At 38.2% G+C, this 20,152-nt stretch overlaps 2 protein-coding genes across 4 annotated transcripts in view; both read right to left on the bottom strand.

Moving 5' to 3' along the window:
* AMMECR1 (AMMECR nuclear protein 1) overlaps positions 1-20,152 on the bottom strand; it is a 95,025-nt gene that overhangs the window by 40,649 nt on the left and 34,224 nt on the right. The gene's annotated exons all lie outside the window — the stretch shown is intronic.
* The window catches only part of ACSL4 (acyl-CoA synthetase long chain family member 4), a 166,885-nt gene that overhangs the window by 145,310 nt on the left and 1,423 nt on the right, over positions 1-20,152 (bottom strand). The gene's annotated exons all lie outside the window — the stretch shown is intronic.

The following is a 20,152-nucleotide window of genomic DNA, read 5'->3' as shown; positions in this document are numbered from 1 at the left end:
TGTGATATAATAGAAAATAAGATTACTGAAATAGTTTAGGGACAGAATGAAACTGCTTGGTAACAGATCTGATATGCTCACTGTACCCATTAACCTTCTCCTGTGAATGGGAAAAACCCTAGAGATCTGTCTATAAGGAACCCTTTATAGAAAGGAAAAATACCCTGTCACACTAGCTATCCATCCTCCTGAACACTAATACTTTGGTCTTTAATACTGCTGGCTGGCAACAGGTATCTTTGGAAGACAACAAAATTTAGGAATGCCCTCTAAACTTAAAAAGCTACCAGAAGAAAGAATATTTTCTCCATTAATCCCAAGTTAGCATTTAAAAATACCAAAAATGATCAGAAGTACATCAAAATCTCCAAGTTGAACACATGACTATGACGGTTACAAAGAAATAATAATAACAAACCAGTACTAAATTGTACATACACTAAATTAATCAGAAAGAGGAGAACCATACAGCTCTTGGGGACCAAACCTATCTTTGCAGTTCTAGAGAACTGCATTAATCAATACACAAGCAAGAGAAAACTACACTAACTTGAATTTCTCAAGGGAGTGCACATGGATCCTGGATATCAACCCTAACAAAGATTTCTAATGCTGAGACGAAAAGGGATGCTTTGAGAAGAAAAAGCACGTAAAATTTACTCTTTCTAGAAAGGTAAAAATCAAATCAAAGTGCATTGTATTCTATGAGCAGATCAGTCACTTCACAACTGCACAGTGTAGCAGAGATGGGTGTAACCGTACTGAGGGCACATACATTGGGACGGGTGCACTCTGGGACTCCCAAGTAATAGCCCATATCCCTTTTCTCCTTCCACACCATTCACTTTGTCTTGTGCAGCACAAGATACTTGCCCTGTGATGGAAGAAAAGGATATGCTTCAGCCTGCAGCACTAACAGCAGCATCCAGTCCTCTCCTAACTTGCTAAAACCTGCTGTCACCTGCTGGTACAGCAACTTCCTCCTTACTTGTTTAAGGCTGGACAAGTTCCCTTCTTTCAATGATGATGAATAAAAGAGGAAGCTGAAGTCAGAGTTTTCTTTTGGATTTCCTTCCATTTCTTATTGCCAGCTCTCCTCCCTTTTTTAAAACAGAAAAGCATAAAGCCAAAAGGGCACATTACCAAACATTAAATGAAATGTGGGCTATTGCACTATTTTACATTCAGATCAGTAAGTGGCATTTCACAACATTTTCAAGACAGGTACCCTTAATGGTGCCAACAAAATTATTAGATCACAATGGCACTAAAATCAGCCTTTTCCCTTCAACAGAAATAAGCTTGAATAAGACTCAAAACGGACTTTAGGATTATTCTCTTGACCTTTATCTTTGGATTATGAGATCTATTAGCTGTAATACACTTAGTGGAGGGCAGTAATTCAGGGAAAATATACATATTTACTTTCCTGACAAAACTGAATTCCTTCTAAGATGCATTATTACTGCTATTTTAAAAGGACAAGACCAGAGAACTTCACCAAATGCCAAATAGTACTGAAACATTTGCATGTAATTTGAAGGTCCTTCTCAATGAGTACCAAGACACAATGTAGAAGGTATACACATATATTTTTGTACTACTGGTAGTAGGAGTATGAGCATACTGCTCAGACTGAGTTGGGTAAGTGAACCACCACTAGTAGCCACTATTAGCATACAACACAAAGTCTGACTACAGATGTTTTCCCAACCTTTCAACTTCTGTACTGCTCCCCAGGAACCACTAAGGACATGAGGATGTCTACACAGAAAATCCAAGCCTACTGAACAGAATTACCCAATTACCACCACAGATGTCTTCGAAGTGTAATATGCACCTCAGGTTCAGAACAGACAGTGACCCAAGAGGATTCTAACTTTTAAAACTCAAGAAGTAAGGCTGAAAGAGACCTTCAGGGCTCCTGCTATTGTAAGGCATAATTATATAATTCTGTTCACAAATTATCCATGTCCTACTGTTAGAAGTAGAAATAATGGAGACAAAATCCCCAAAATGAAAAATCTGAAAGTCGCCTCAAAACCTTGCTGAAGTTTTGAACCTCTGGAAACACTCCAATTTCCTGCCAAAACATTTTCCCAGCCATCCTGTACCTAGGTACTCTTGGGGCAACATTGTCCCTCAGTTTAAATGGTTCTTTCCCTTCCTTCTTATTATTCCCCAAAGTATTTATAGAAATAGTTCACATGTCTCTTCAGATTTCACTTTGCTGAGTTAAGTGGGATATGCTCATTCAGTTTCCTCTCAAAGGGGACTTTTGCATTCTGACCACCACATCTCTTCTCTACACTTTTTTCCAATGTAAATTTGCCTTCCTGAACATCCATGTTTGGAACTGCAGACAGAATTACAAATGAGGGTCTTGCACCTTCATTGATGTTTCAATCTCTGAACTAGGAACACTGACTGCTATTTTAGTATTAACTCTTACAGCCTAATAGGAAGCCTTCATAGAGCATTTCTAGTCTTACACTAAACAAAGACCATAGAAAACCTGCTCACAGAAGCTAGACAAGCTATGGAGAGAAAGGAGTATTTTTCTTATTAGTGACGTTATTTTGCTTTTTATTGGCATCCTTGGCTTCAGCTGCCAGCCTGTCTTCCTCAAGCCTGCAATTCTTTTCTTGTGTTCTAAAGCAAATAACCCACAAATAAACTCGCTATCTGACATCACTGCGAATTTAAAGCTAAAGTCCCAAACTTCACAGATACTGATGTCAAAAGCAGCTAAGTAAATCAGTTCATTTTCAACTTGAAAAAAAATAGTTCTTTTTCATCTGTAACCTTTTTTTGTACAATATGAACAAGGGCTTTTTTGAGCAACACATTGTTAGACCTACAAATCTTTAATAAGAAGCAGGAAAGATGGCAGATGCTTGGACTGTTATCCAATGACATACAGCAAGGACATGCACAGCATCCTGGAGATCAGTCTTCTTTTTGCCTAAGGGAGTTTGAAGCCACATATCCCATAAGAATCAAGGAGCATACTGGGTGGAGTGCTCTCACCTTTCTGTCTGGTTCCCTCTTGATGTAATCAGAAAGCTGCAGATGTTGTTGTTTGTTTGTTCTAAAAAAAAAAACATTCACAAAACCAGACTCTGCACTTCCCTGGGAGGTGCTCTAATAATCAGCTTCAAGAAGTTCTCTTACTTAGTTTAGGATGAAGCATAAAAGAACGAACTCCAAGCTTGGGAGTGAGCTATCTTCAACTACCAGACTCAGAAATCTAATTGTTCAACTTCTCTTTGTGGTGCCAGGAACCTCTAACATATGCTGCTGACAGTGTTGACAGGATTTTTGCAGAGCACTACCAATTATTAGTAGCTAAAAGATGGTGGAAGATGTTTCAAATCACAAAGGGACAGAAGAAGAGACCAAATCCAGACCCTTTGAAGTCCCTGTAAAGAAATCATTCTTCTTTCATAAGGGTCTATATTTAGATTTTTGTTTGTTTGAGAGCCAGGCACTGAAAAAGTATTTCTATCCAAAACTATTTACTGGTGCCACAGCAAATTCACAAGCAACCTGAAGACTATAAACTCACCATCCAGACACTGTATAACTTACTATTTATCCAGAAGTCTTGCCCAGCTCTAATCTAAATAGCAGGAACTGTTTCAGATACTTGCTATAGAGGTTGCCAGGCACTACTCCATGAAAACCAGCTGATCATGTATATTGTTTTTTTCCTTTCAGTTGCCAAACTGAATTAAAGAGACCACTACAACACAGTGATATGATATTACCTCCTTATATACAACTGCAGTCATCAAAAGGGGCATACATACACAGTCTGTCTCCTTGTCAGATTCTAAAATACATCCAATACCCTGAACACCAACCTTAAAGACAAGCCAGAAAATGTGTGGCTGAACTTCAAGGTGCTTGGGTCACCTGATCAGTGCTGCCTGCCCGTGTCACACTCTAGCTATTATACCCTTGTCATTAATGAAAAAACTAGGACAGCCCTATACTTTACCTGAGCATTAATCTGTTACAACTCCAGGAGAACAGGACCAATCCCCATGCAGGTCACAATGTATAAACCTATCTAAATAGTGACAATAAGTATCAGAATAGTGTCTGATACATAATGCTTAAAAGGTGTGCTTAGGGCATTGCCAATGTTTCACAGCAAAAATTGCCTAAATCAATTACTCATCTGTTGCTATACATTACTGAAGATATTTAGACTGAAAGCAGGAGTCTGAAAGCTACCACTTTTAAGTCATTGTGCCAATAACTTACACTGACATGCAGAATGCATGGTTGAAAATATCTTCTTTCAATAAAAAGCAGCATTGGATACAAGCTGCCTCTTATTTATCAAAAAAGTGAAGGGATCCTTCAAGTTAGGGTGTGGGAGGGAAAGCAAGAACCATGAATAAACTGGTCTTGTCCTAGTACCAGTATGGAAAGTTCCTCTTCCTTGTTATGAATATGGAGAAAAAGAAACAGGGGCAAGGTGAGAAGAACAGGGAACAGAGAGTAACAGATGAATATTTCTTTACTTTTATAAAAGATGAACAAGAAATGTTTGTTTCATTTGAAGACTTCCAACTAATAAAAAACTTGGAGGACTTTGAAATGAAAAGGATTAAACTTGATGAACTGGAAGGTAAAATGATATTTAGATAGACATTTTAATTATAGTTATCTAAACACTACCTTTTATAACCAGAGAAAGTAAGAAAGCCTCTACAGCCCTCATGTTACTTGACACCCAGAGCTGTAGGATCTGACACTTTGAAAAGCTGCGTACTCATCCTTTTGTAAGACCAGAGTGCTTCCACTTCAGCTCTGAGGATCTCCAAACTTTGACATGCCCAGGAAGCACTCAAAACAAGCAAAGTGGCACTGCCAGCCTTTTCCTTTTTCTTTCATGCAAGTGAACAAGTTCTGCTCCCCAGTTCCAGAAATTTTAAGATTTATATCTTTTACAGAAAGCTTATTCTGTCTTATTTGGATTTCAAGTTTGTCACTGGAACAGTCTGCTACAACACCCCACAGGTGCCAGCCCTGTCCAGAAGCACGGAGATCAGCCTCCCTCCTATAACTGAGGCACTCAACTCCAGCACTCTCCAGGCTGAGGCATTTCCAGCTGTCACAATTCCATGAGCTAACTCTCATTACTCAATATAAAAGAATACAGCTCAGGAGTGAAGGAGGAAGTATACCCCCCCCGCAATAGCTTCATCAAGGGCACCTGCACAGACATTTGAGTCACCTGAGGAGGAGGGCAGGTATGCTGGACGTACCTGGTTTGTGATGAAAGGGGAAACGTGGTGGATAAAACCACAGAGCTGGTCAACAACCACGAAAACATCTGGTGTCTTTCTCAGCCATCATCATACAAGTACACAATGTGGGGCAAGGACATTTTATCTCACCAGATATATTCCAGAAAAAGTCTGATAAGACACAAGAAAGTCAAGACAGGAGTTCATGAATCTCCAAAGGAAAATAAGAACAGCAATAGCTTTCCATCCACATTTATAAAGACAGAATTTGGTAAATGTAGACAATTAATACATACAGTTTTCCAGAAGCTGAGAAAAACAACAAAAGGAGGAAGTCAGTAGCTTCTCACAGGAGCCCAAAGCTCCTTCCTCAAAGGAAAAAGGCACAAGTGCATAAAGACTGACAATCACAGCAATACATCTACGTGGAAAATTGGAGAAGACAGAAAAACAGCAAGAGGCACAACACAGACAATCAATTTGCAACATATGAATATAAACTAGTATAAAGGGAAAACCCCCACTCTCCTCATAAAATTATTTATGAGAAGGAAGTGAAAGACAAGGAAGTTGCTTCCAAGCTACTTAACTCAGAGACTTATGGGAACATCTGCCAACAGAAGATGCTAAGAAAGCCACACTGTAAGATGTTCAATTAAAGAAAGTCCTAATGGTAAGAATGGTAATGGATGGAGATGGTAAGAAACATGAATGTTAACTGTGTTGAAGGATGTACAGCTATCATCATCAGTGTATCCTCAAAGGCCTCCAAAAACAGGCCACTTCAGGAATGCTGTAAATATATTTGATTCCATACTTTAACAAGAGAAAGAACAAATGGCCTCCTGATGTCCACTACAGACTCTTTTTCTGGTTTTGTATGATGCAAGGTAAGAGAACAAAGGGACAACTCACATATGAAACTGTGTGTAAAACTGATTACAAATCCCATAGTAAAAAAAAATAAATCTGAAAAACCCTGATTCATATACTTCTGTATGTTTCCTTCTATGTAGTGGTATTGCAGAATTGAGTAGAGAGATATGTAATATTAACCATATTTTAAGGATCAGAAAACATTATTTATTGCTTCAAGGAACAGAAAACTGAGTAGCTTCCTTGGGGTTTAAAGTGCTCTTCAACTTTTCCTGAATCCAAAATAGAAACCAGTTTCTTCATTTCAAGTCCAAAAAACATTCTGAAGTGAAAATTTAGAGAAGCCCATCTATTATATTTTTCCTGTTCTTGAAGTCAATATAGTCTTTTGGGCTAGTTACAAACAAAAATTTGGGGTTTTTTCACTACAGTGCCACTTAACACATATTTTGACACTAGCTGTTAACAGCACAATTTGCTCGACTAATTTGCACAATCGAGAAGAGTTAGCTACTGCGTAGCCTAAAACCCATTCCCCTGCCTGTGTCCAGTCACATACATACAAGAAACCTCAAATTTCTAGAACACCATCCAGTAAAATCCAAAGACTAGGGCATGTCAACCATAGACTTCCCCAAACAGAAGGAAATTTATTCCATGACAACATTCTTCTTCCATGTGGGAAACATGCTGAGCTTCTTAAAAACAGTCTATACTGCACTACTCCTTCAACATATTTAGCCAATGAAAAAGATTCATTACTGCCAATGCATGGTGATCCAAAGACAATCACAACCTACTGGCTTCAGAAGTCAGAAAAGAGAATTGCTGGTTTTGAATTAAAATATTATACAATTACTGAAAAGGTTATTAATTACTTCTGAGTGTACAGCATATTCTTTCAGTCATCCTCAGCACTAAATGAGCAACTCTTCCAACTACTGTATTTCAGAAATCAACATTTAGAGATTGATTTCTTTAGGCATATAAACCACTTGGTATATTCAGTGATTTTCCCAAAATGTTCACATGCCCTAGAGAGATCAGCCTCAAACCTGAGCTGCTAGGTATGAATTTGTTAGCAAGTTCTGCTTATCTAAGCAACTAATCTTAAGGAAGGTCAGAAAGCAGATACTATTTTAAGAATATCTAAACAGGAGTATAATCAGAGTTAAAAATAAAAGAACTGCTGCCTAGTACGTAATTTGCTAAAGTGAACCTACAACTTATTAATTAAGGTCACATTAAAAATTAATTTTTAAAAAAATGACAAATTCACAAATACAGCCAGACTATGTGTCTGCTCCTTCAGCTGCAGCATCAGAGCTGCTATTCTTGTGCAGTCTATTACATGAACTCAGGCAATACAGGCAGCATTCCAGGAAAGAGAAGGTACAAGTAACAATTTATAAGGAGATGTGAAGAAATTTTAGGCATGCTGAGACTGAATGCTCAGTCAGACATGACCAACAAAACATCAAAACAAATGAAAAAAGTAATTATTTTGCACCTTCTCCCTTTAACTCTCACATGACAATCCCTCAAGTTCATGAAACAAATTGGGTTGCTATGACATATGTTCCTAAGTTTGCTGTTCACTTTGCTAAAATAAATATTTACATGCAACAAAACCCAGAGTGCCTCAGAAACCACACTCATTGGTTATGTATAGCTTATTAAGCATTGCTAAAAAGAGTTTGAATATCTACAGTTCTACTGCACTTTCAAGTAACAACCTTCAAAAGCATGATGTTCTCTTGTCTTGGTTTTGGAAGACAGGTGTCTGCTAGGGAGGGCAGGAGCCTCCCTTGGAATGAAAATGTAGACCCCCTCCCTCTGAACTATTATAATTTTGAAATCAAGGGGCTCTTAGGCAGAGATCTGGCGATAGGAATAACAGTTCTTTACTAGTATAACCAGGCAAACAACCAACAATAACTACAGCGTTAGCTACAAAACAGAACCAGGGCCCCCGTGACAGCCTTCTCGGGCAATCAGTCCCGGTGCTCCTGCAGGACTCTGAGGAACAGCCGGCTGGAATGGCAGCAATGAATGAATGGCAGGAAATCCCGGGCCGGTGGCTGAGGTGGATCAGCAGCTCCGCAGCTGTGCGTGGCACTGCCACACGTCCCAGCAGGACAGGCACAGCTGCGAGGCCAACCAGTGAAGAAGGAGAAGGAGAAGAAGAAGCAGCAGCTCCGTCTGGGTGATGATAAATTCCCTTCTCTCCACTGCAACAGCTCCCAGCAAGTGTCCTGCTCTGAAGCTGAAGCAACCAGACAGCCTCTGGCTGCCCCCGCCCTCACTTTTTTTCCTGCCCCCCTGGGCCCAGCCAAACTCTTTGTTTCTGAAGCACCCACTAAGTACCAGCAGTCAGATTTTTTCCCTTCCACTGGTGGGAAAAAATTCCATAGGTGAGAAGGAACAAAAGGAAGGACACCTAACCCCCAACATCTTTATAGCGATATTTCTCAGGGCAGTACAGTCACTTAAATCAGAGTACTCAAATCTACAGTCCTACAGGTCACAACGCACCTGGAAATTCCTCAGGACGGCATTTTCCTTACAGGTAAATTAACTACTCGCTTCATTGCTCAGAGTTACTAATGAATCTTTAGGGCTATATAACCTGTTTTAAGGTAAGACACTTGAATTGTCCTCTAAAATAGAATGTTTATCTTCCCTGAATTCCCAACATTGTAACTTCAACTGGGTATACACTGTGTTTGTACAAGGGACTCGTGTCACACAGCTGAGTACACTAACCAAGAGGACACACCAGTTCATCAGGTCAGATTGCTTCAAATTACAACACTTCAACAATGTTCCAACCACAGCTCTTGTCTACCACAAACTCCAAGATCGCCAAGCTGTTTTATACCTCGATCAGCAGGTATGAGATTTATACATCTGGATAGATGCTAAATCATTAACTGAAGTAATCTAGAATTTAGTATCATTAGAGAATCAAAGCCTAGGGCTGCACTGTAGTCACTAAAGCCAAGTATCTCCAAGAAACTAAGATCATGTTAAAATAGGCATCCAGAGATCTTCTGAAGTTAGGCCAGAAAGGATATGTACAGATGTGGCTATGTTATTTAATTGAGAAGGGTTTTTTAAATAAAAAAAATAAATAAATCAAGCATTAAAAATATTTCTAACCCATACAGCTGTGAAGAAAGCTTTCCAAGTATGACCCAAGTATTAGTCAATGCAGTATCACAAGGTTATTCCAGCTCCTTGACTGCCGATCTTAGCAACAGTAATGTTAGCACAGCCTTTATGTTTACTACTTCTTGTCAGAATCGTTCATGCAAAAGGAAAACCATTAGTCATTTCAAATTGAAAATACTCTTTGCAGTGATGAAGAATGGTGGCATGAAGCTGACACTCCCACAAAACAGGGAGGGGAGGACATGATTAGAGAGTAGATAAGAAGAATCAAAAAGCAAGGAAGAATAAAACAAAATTCCATGCTCCTCAAAAGACTACAGAAGTGAAGAAACTGTGGGGAAAGTTTTTCACCTTCCTCTGAATGTCGAGTACAATATATCTCTTAGTTTTAAATTAAAAAACTAACAATGTAGAATAGAACTACCAGAATAGGACAAGGGGTCCTTTTTATGACACAGCATTTGTGATGCCAAGGCTCCTCACCAGGGTATTTATTATCACAGTGCTTTCTGTGATCATGCACACCATGGTCCCATGCTCTTCCATATTTACCTCTGACTAGCCAGGTTTAGCCTTCAATCTTGTAAGCTTCTGCTAATCCTGTCAAAGTACCGGCAGCAGGGTAAATACATGGAAACCTGCTCCTCAAAACCAACCAACCATCTCTATTTCAACACCAAAAAATTTAAAAGACAATAATTAATCAGCTTTGCTTTTAATAAAGCCTTATTGTTCCATACATATTCTTTTCATTGAAGGTGCCTCAGCACAGGTCTGGAGCAATGCAGCTTGAAGACAGACACCCCTTGACTATTTCTAGGTGAGCATGTTTATCTGAGCAGTGCAGTGCCATACGTGGAAAGAGAAGATAGGATGGCTCTGCACTTTGCCTAGATATTCTGGCTCTTATTAAGCACTAGATCAGGAATTGCTGAACTGTACACTGTTTTGTAACAAAGCCATAAACATGTAACACTCCTCCAATGAACATTCTCACCCTCACACAATCTGAGACATAACAAGGTACTACAGAAAAAGCGTGTACTCCTGCCTCCATTACACTCATCATCACATTACATTTCAAAATTCATTCTTCTGCTCATCATGCTCATTTCTGTACTCCATGTGTTTTTAGGCTTCTTTTCCCTACCCCCACTCCTTTCACTTCCTCTTCCATTTCTGTCCCCCCTCCATCTTTTTCATACTTAAATTTCCCTTTGCAACCAGTTTTTAAAAAGCGGAGGAAGAAATAATGTAATGCTCAAGTTATTACATTCCACATGCCCATTACAAGTCACAGAGAAAGTCCTCAACCCTCACTACATACATGTCTATTTGTTTCATAAATTCTGGAACTTTCATTTTGATTAAAACTTCTGGAGCATTCAGCATGTTCCACAAAAAAAATCAGAAAAAAGTTATGAGAAAGTGGGGTGTGAATTTTGAAATGCAGACTTTAAGGTATTCTGGAACTTCTCAAAGTAATGCTTAATCTTTCAAAACAGTACATATGCTTATTACATCCAGGATAACGATTGTAACTCCAGATAAAATTCTGCTCCAATGTCAAAAGCACCCAAGAACAAGTATCATCACATTCTAGGTTAAGGCAACATAATTTGCAATATTTAATTAAATTATCCAACCATATATATACACATTATAGAACTCTTCACATTTATGCTCTCACCTACTTAAGCAATTCCTTTTCCTCAACTGCACAATTATGAACCAGACCAGAAAAATCAGACTTTATGAAGTTAATAAATCAATTCAGTGTCATTACATATTACTAACATTATTACTTCAGAATCTGCAGTCACTTGATTATTACTTTCTATGGGACATTTTTAAATGTTCTGAAGAAATATACTTTTGTTTCCTTGATACCTTTATTAGTAGTCATCCATTATAATTCTTTTAATCAAATCAAACTAACTTCAGACTATACATTGGAACTACTGGTTTGTTAACAAAAACTAATTGCAAAGCAAAGCTGGTACTGCCACCTTTCACGTTCCCCAGAAGACATTACACTATTTTATGTTCTAGTAGATAGCTCCTGACAGAAATACCAGGAAAATACTTATCAAGAAACTCTGGCTACATTTGAAGTTTTTCAAGGTAGATAGGTTCCAGCCAAAGTCACCTCCCCACCCAAGTTTCAAAGAAATTGAGCAACTTCAAACCACAAGCAGCTCTCATATCTAAAAATGAGCTCAAACACATTAACAAACTAACAAGTCATCAAGTTAGCACGGACTGGCACTACTTATCCTTCCAAAGCAACACTATGGAGTCTCCTCTCCAGAGGGACCAAGTAGTCCTGAATTAGAGACAGTCATGTGAAAGAAAAGCATTTTAAAAGGGGCAAAATAGTCAGCCTAATAACATAACTGGACACTTTGGAAGTCATAGTTGAATCAACTTCAGGACCATCACTTGGGTTTAGTTTGTGATCACTCTAGGTGACTCTAGGTGACTGGAATTGGGACAAAGTATTTCTACTGAAAGTATTTTCCTTGCAATAGTAACTTTTCCACAATTAATGCTTTGAAAGGATTCAGCAGAAAACTTTTCTAAAATTCCATTAATGTATCCAAACCCACCTGTTTTAAGAACATCACATGCAACATGTTTTTGAAAGCTGTGTCAGATCCCCAAAACTTTCACCCCATAAAAGACCAGAAGATTGTGCTAAAGAAATCAGGTAAGAATAGCTCCAGCTCCTACACTTCTATTTCCTTAGAAGTCACTAGCAAGAATGCAGCAAACATTAGTTTTGAGGCGTTGGTATAATGTTTCCCCTTCTATCACTAGCAGAATGATGCAAGCATAAAATTAGTTTTGAAATTTGATCGAGAAAAGCATTCTCCGAGTATTAAAAGTCTGGAAGCTTTGTGCCACAGCATTATTTCCATTCTTTCAAGAGAGAAAACAATTCCATGCTCACAAATACTTGCTGCATATTTACTACAAACCAGGTGCCAGCAAATATTGTTTTGCATAGAGTTCAGACAGCACTTTAACAAACTACTCCTACCTTTAGAGTCTACACAGACTACTTTAAAACAGTCTATTCTCATTGCCACTGAAGATACTGAATTTTTCACTCTTGCCAGTTTTCAGACTTGCCAGTTTTACCCAAACTGTCAGTGACTACCGGATTTTCATAAACTGGTTTTTTTTGTTGTTATGATAAAATATTACTTGAAGCAGTTACTCAAGACATCAGTGAAAAATCAGGAGTTACAGTTTAAAGGTCACACAAAATTTTTTTAGAGCTGTAAATGTGATTCGCCTGCTACAGACAAATCATAACTTATATTTTAATCAATTTCAGCTGTGAGACACACTGTTCATTCAAAATATCAGATAAGTGAGTAGAAGCAGGCAATGCAATGTATGCAATTTGTTCTGGAAAATAACTTTCTTAATCAATTTCAGACACTTTACACCTATAAGACAGTAGGCACAGTAATAAAGGCATCCATTTGGACCCTTAAAATGCTTTCTGTTAATTGCCAAATGCAGGATGCATGCTGAGACAGAAGCACCTAAGGGCACAATATAAGCAGATGAACAAACAATTTATGCCAATAACTTAGAATCTGCCTAGCCTGTGAGAAATTAAAACAAGGAGTTTTCTGCTTAAGTGGAACTTGGTACAAAGGATTGAGAAATATTTAAAGAAACCTAAGGAAAAACTTGAAACTACACAGGATTTTTATAGCAATAATATATAACAAAACTTATATGCCAAGGTGTCAGTTGACAGGAGAGACTGCAATTCAGGCAAACACTCAAAATTATTCTTTTAAAGTCATTGTTCCTTCTCATTTTAAATTACGTATTTTACAGGTCCACTGAATCCACACTAGTAACAGCAGCGTATGCAATCACAGGATGGATTCTCTGGAAAGTAAACTCAGGTTGATGAACAGAAGAATTACACTCAGGATTTCCATTCTGCTTTCTCAGGTGCTGCCAGATCCACATGTGAGGCTGAGAAAGGAAGTCAGTGATACAGACAGCAAGGATTTAGGCATGATGGGAACAGGAAGAACTTGTTAGGCATGCACATTAGTCATGCCAGAGTCAGCCAGACTGGCATGCTAGTAAGAGTTTTGGAACTTAGAAACACTTCTATAGTACTGCTAGAAATTTTTAAGTAACACATGGGAAGCCTAAATACTTGGCCTCACCTGACACCCTCAAAGTAACAAGGATCTCCAAGATCTGGTAGGAAGACAAACCGAAACAGCACAATGCTGAGAGCCTGCCAGCTTACTCAGCAATTCCAACAGAATTGACAAACAACATGCAGGTGAGGAATGGCACTGTATCTGTGAAAGTTATACAAACATTTAATGGCATAAAGAGTTACAGGAGATGAGAAGTCCAATGAACTTCTTATGGCAGAAGTCACACGATCAAGTAATAAAGATGCATGATCAACTACACTACCAGTTCAGGAAGATTACAGAGTTTCAACTTTAAGAAAGATAATAACAATGGGCAACTGAAATCTGATGAAAAGGGAATCCTGTGACTCATTAGAATGGAATGCAGATTTTTTTTCCCCCAAACAATGACTTCTACCTCAAAAATTAGTGCTAGGTCTACATGAAAAGATCCAATTCTTGGCTTAGTTTTAAGTGGTACACAAGACCTAGTTAAAGGATAGGAAAGCTGCTCGGTAACTGTGCCTGTAATGCAATTACATTTCAACACCACAGTTGAATACAGTGAGACAAAAACTATTGGCACACAGATAATTAATGTTAGGGGAACAGTGTGGAAAAAAAATAGTAAACTGTAATCCTCTCAAACATGTTTCCCCTCAAAAACAACCCAAACAAACAAACTAACCCAAAACCACGCAACCCTAAAAAGAGGGGAAAAAAATTACAAAAAGAAAGCAGACAAAATTCTGTATTAGGAGATAAAGTAAAAATTCCTCGCAGCTGGAAGCAAAACAAAAGCAGTCAAAGGAATACATCAGCCCCTGCAATAAAAGCCTACATACTGCATGATTAAATGGGGAAGTTAGGAAGTAAATTTGAGAAGTCTGGTTTTAAAAACAGAAAGCTTGCTTATTGAGAACAGAAGAGATTAGAATATACATAGTACATCAAAAGTAAACAGGAAAGAGAACTTAACATGTTTGGGTAGCACCTTGCAGTTACTTAACTAAATCAAAACCAGGAAACCAACTAGAAAAACCAGCAGGACCTCTTGCAGACCAAAATGAGAAAGGGATGGAGGATTGACAACACCAGTGTAGAGAAGCTGAGTGGAACACTATTCACAGTATTTACCAGTGAAGCAACTGGGGAGACATTCACACCTATCTTCATAGTATATAGGTCAGAGAGAGGAGGTCAATTTGAATTAAGTACAGGGGAAGCATTTGGCTGAACAGACAAGTCAGACATAATTCATCTGGGCCAGCACAGGCCCTCACAGGTTCCAAACCTGACACTAAGGTACTCAGTGCAACAGGTTGTCAGTATAACTCCAGAGCACACTGAAGACTCTAAAGGGACTGATACTACAGAAAAGCAAACACAATTTCCATCCCTGCAAAGCAGCAGCAGATCAGATCACTGAGCACAGACAACCAGTCTGCTGGAAAGAGTACACACAGCTTCTCTGAGAGAAAATTCTGCTAAGGCCACAATACCTTCTCCCCACGCTAACGCAAATTTATATATCACTCTGAATTTGGGGACCCAGCTGTTGGATCCATTGAGTTACTGAGCTGAATACCAGATAGTCTTGTGGAAGCAATCCATCAGAATTATTTTGAAAAAAAAAAACAACCAACTTGTAAATGTAATCTTCAGCCACTCAAAATTTCACGACTTGCTGTGACAGCCTGCACATGGATCTGCTACATATTTCAGGCTTCTTCACCATCTTAAAATCAAGATCCAAAGGTTTGCCATACATTGCAATGTTTGCAACAATGTGCATAGAAGCACCATGATGTACTCAGATGAACTCAATAAGGAGAAAAAAAAATTCCCTTACATTCTAGCCTGTAAGCTTTGTTCTGCTGACTGGGGAATTAAATGTAGGGCAAACAATTGGCAATGCTGTTATGAGCAGAATCACCAATGGAAATGTGTTATGTGATTGCTTTTTCTTTCACAGCTTCTGGATATATTTGCAGGCACCAATCTAACTGTTCAATGTGTCAAAAGCTGGAAAAAGAAATTGAGGTGAGTCCCTTAAAAAAAAAAAAAATTCCCTTCAGTGTAATCTTTAGCACTGCTGGGTACAGCAGCAGGCTTACAGTCTCAACCAGTAGAGCATTCTCAGAGCACAACACAAATCCAGGTTAAAACAACTTGAGCTACAGTTCTTGTCAGCCTAAAATTAATTCTGGCTGGTTGCAAGAGTCCCATTTTTCCCCAGACCACACAGGAAGAGACCCTATCCCTTAAGCCAGCTCTTTAGCATTTAGGATGCTAAAAGACTCAGCAAAAAATTCTTAAAACTCAGCAAAAAACTAACCTAATAAAAAGCAGCAGAGTATCTGCTGCTGACTTATCAAGCAGAAACAGCACAGCCAGCATATACTGATCTCAATTCAAGTAGTTCAAGGGAGGGTGTGGGGCACATGTATGAGGATGTTTTGTTTGCCCTGGACATGGAGTCTCATCCAAAGGCCATATTTTACTCACATTACTTCCCCAAACCAGTAAACTACAGTCAGAGCATTAATTATGCGTGCAGTAGTCTTGGTATGTAAGTGAAGTCAGATTGGGAAACTACACTCCAGTTCTATAATGTCATTCGAGTGGCTCACAGGACACAAATACACTACATGAGGTAGTCAGCTATTCAACACTAACAAGACTAAAGAAAAACAAAATTCTGAAAGTCACAGAGGTAATCTTGACAACACTACAATGCTTACACAACAAAGCTTAAACACTTCTTTCTAAAATTAAATACTTTTTCAAACACCACATGAGATGCAAACTCTCTCATAACTATGAACAGAAACCTTCAGTGAGATCCCTTCAAATGCCAAAACTGAATTTCAAAAATCATCAGACTGAAAACTCTGGAAAATAACCAGACTGCATTTTAATTTTGACACATCAAAATCTTTGTGTTCATGCTATGTTTTTGTTCACTAGATATTTTATGAAAGCAAAAAGCTAATATCTTCAAATTAACCTTGAAAATGACACATTTCTGAAGCTAACACAAAAATACAGCTACACTGCACACCAGGAAAGTATATATATATATATATATATATATAGCCTTTCAAAAGTAGTACCAGGAGTTATCTGAAAATTATTTGGTATAAATATATATACTACCAAAAAGCCCCAAACCAACTCACCATCTATAGACCCCATACAATCATGATTCAATCATTCTAGGAATTAGCTAAAATAAAACAGCTGCAGACCAAATAATTGATCTAAAGATTAGTATTATTTTGTTGCTATTAAATCTGTACATTGGCTAATCAATGAAGTTTCTAAAGGTCAAACCACTGAAGATTTATCTTTACTCCAAAAAACCTAAACATTCAACCATCCTACTGCCCATTTTTTTTTTTTAAATCAACACAGGTAAGGGTAGATAGCTCTTAATGGTCTACAAAAAAAAATTAAAAAATATAAATCCCTTAAAACAACAGAGAGGTCCAAACTGCTCCTTTGTGCATTTCTCACTGTAATGCTTCAAACTGCTAGATCTCCTATTTTCACCTCTTCCAAAGTAGAATAATTCCACTATTGTGGCACCTTGCTTCCTGACCTGACTTCAGGCTGCAACCTCAGATCTGACAGCTGGAGGTTGGTGCCAATTTTTCTTTCAGTAACCTGGGAAAGGTGGGTCTACACTGTGATCAGCAAGGTTTACTGCAAAGTAAAGCATAGACTTGTCTTTGCTCAGATACAGTCACTGGCACAGCATCCACCTCATGAACAACACTCAGCCCTGTGCCAGACCACACACGAGGTGGTGGCACATTCCACCTCACAGTGTAAGGTCAGACTTCCTCTGATCATTTCCAGTTTTAGCTGCATAGAGGCTGCCACTCCCTCAACTGCAACCAAGCCTAAAACACAGGTAGCAGTGAGTATACTTCAGCTGATCTGAAGAGCAAAAGATACTATGTTCAGAAAACCAATACCCCATTCCCTATTCAACATGAACAATAGCAGTTACTAGTTAATAGGTTCAGTTCCAATCTAGTGAAAAATTATTTATACACATAACATTCTCTAAATTCATTATCTCCACAGAGGTCTGTTATTGACCAATGTTTGCTTCTATTCACCTTCACATCAAGAAAGTTATAAATCTTACTCAAACCACAAGCAGGCTGGAAAGAGAAGTAAAAGTTTCTCTGTCAAAGTAAAACAATTTACTAGAGAACAATCCCCACTAAGTAAGTTAGTAATCCTGCTAGACACAATCAGGTCAGAGAGCACCAACTTGGGTGCTGACAACTGAGCTCACAGTGAAACAAGTAATCTGCTAAAAAATAAGTTCTATCAGAAACTGCCTAAAGACAGTTCATCTAACAGTCCTTAGAGATAATAAACTTCATCTATCATCACTATTCCCCAAAAACAATCTTTCTTACACAAGAAAAGCATCAGTGCCAGAGTTTAAAATTCTGTCTTATCCCCACATTCAGATACAGAATTGACTGGTGACAGCACTTAACTTCATGTCAGGAGTATCAGTGGATCATTACTAGCTACCATGGCTGCACTTGAGGACATGAACAACTTGGCAATGATCGCCAGTGTCAATTAAAAAAAAAACAAAAGAGGAGGAATTTTCAGGCAAGAAATAAAGACAATACGATGATATGGAGAAACAAGCTTTGTCACATTATCTTGGTAACTTGAGACTTTCAATGGCAAAGCTACTGTCTTCATTCTTGAAAACTTCATCACCAGAAGATTTCTCAGTCTAGAACATATTACCAAAGCAGAAATAACCAAGAACCAGGATTATTACCATCCATCAGTCCCCTTCCATGGAGGACCCATGAGAAGGTAAAATGCTGCACTGAGGCCTAAAACCCAAGACCACTCCAATGAACTCAGAGGGACCTTTTAAACTATCAAATCTAGTAATCTTACTACCAAAGGCAATGTGTCATATATATCTTATCATAAAGTAATCAAGATCTATCTAAACTATTTGGATTGATTGCCCCTACTAATCCTATTAGTAGTTACAATAATGCCACATTGCTCCAGAAAGTAGAAACCTTACACTCTAAATCTAAAACTAATTCACAGTCTTATCATTTTGTTCTTTTAACAGTACTGGCATCAAGTTTAAAGAGTTGATTTGTGTCCCTTTGTCTTTCTCTTCCTATGCACACATAAATATATATACATATATATATACATACATATATACACACACATACATATATATAGACAAACCAGTAGGTATACACACCTCCCCTCAACCAAATTTTGTACCTTTCAGTAATTGTTCAGATCGTCTAAAGTAGCCCAGCCCTTCTCATATTCCTTTGCAAGCTGATTTCACACTTTCAAGCACTCTGGCTGCCCTGCTTTGCCAACACAAGATGTCTTTCTCCTGAGAGCAGCAGAACCATAAACTTTTACAAGTAAGCTCTCAGCCACTCCCTTTTAAAAGCGTATTTAATACTTTTCTATTCTTACTTATAATTACTCTTTAAAATAGCCACTTGTCCTTTATATATCTGTAACATAATGAATGCTAAGCAAACTGACAGTCAACTGATAATACCAGAAAATCATTAAGGAGAGAAACTCCTAACTTACAGAATCAGTTTTTATGTACTCCTGAAGTACATGACATTGTTCTAAAAAATACTGATTTTCATTCCATTTCTAACAGTACAGCCCCTGAAGTATTTCAACCATTCCTGCAAAATGTTCTCGTTTTCCTTCCAAATTCCCCTCAATAAAACTGTATTTATAATCTACTCATAGCTACTTGGCTGGCTGGGTTGTTGGGGAGAATTACTGGCAAAAGACATCACTTCTGGCTGAAAATGTCCCAAACTACTAGTTCCTGAAGACTAGAAAAATATTTAGGGAAGTATCATTATACAGTCACTGCTTGTACTTCCTTGCCACCCTACCTTTTCTTTCTGCTCATCTCCGCTTTCAACACTCAGTAAATCAAGAGATCTTGTCTCTCTACACAACCATAACTTACTGGCTCTAGCAGGGCATGAAATGTGTAACCCTCTTCACAGTTTCAAAATGCCCATAAAATAATGGTGTTCATGCAACTTGAACAGAAACACAAGATGCAGAATGATTTTCAGAAGGTCTTGTATTCAATTTGTATTAGCAGACTTAAAACTGTCTGAACTATTCTCAGGGAAAGGATTCACCGAACAGTAGTCTAAAAGATGAAAGAGGATACTGTGACTATGAGAACCCCAAATGAAAAAAACTATTCTGAAAAAAAAAACATTGCAAATTCTGTGACTTAGCTGAGAAGTAACAACAGCCTTTAAATGAGTAAAGCTAACACAAATACAACTGTGATTCATTTCAGATAGAGTGGATTACAGTTAAAAAAAAAAAAAGGAAAAAAAGAAGTATGTGCCTCCAAGTTGCCAATTTGGGCAAAAATATCCTGAACTGAGTCTGGAGAGCTTCTTGGCAGGGTTATCCAATCAAGGGAAAGAATTGCAATAATAGCAAATTTCTCTCCAATCTAACTTGATAAAGAAAAGTAGGCTGAGGTGTCTTATTCTTTACATTAAGAACATAGGGTAGATTGATTGAAGACCTCATCCAAGTTTGTCCACCATAATCACATGGCCAGGAACA

The sequence above is a fragment of the Poecile atricapillus genome, chromosome 12 (assembly GCF_030490865.1).
Source record: "Poecile atricapillus isolate bPoeAtr1 chromosome 12, bPoeAtr1.hap1, whole genome shotgun sequence".
NCBI lineage: Eukaryota > Metazoa > Chordata > Aves > Passeriformes > Paridae > Poecile > Poecile atricapillus.
This window is presented reverse-complemented; position numbering and strand designations above follow the sequence as displayed.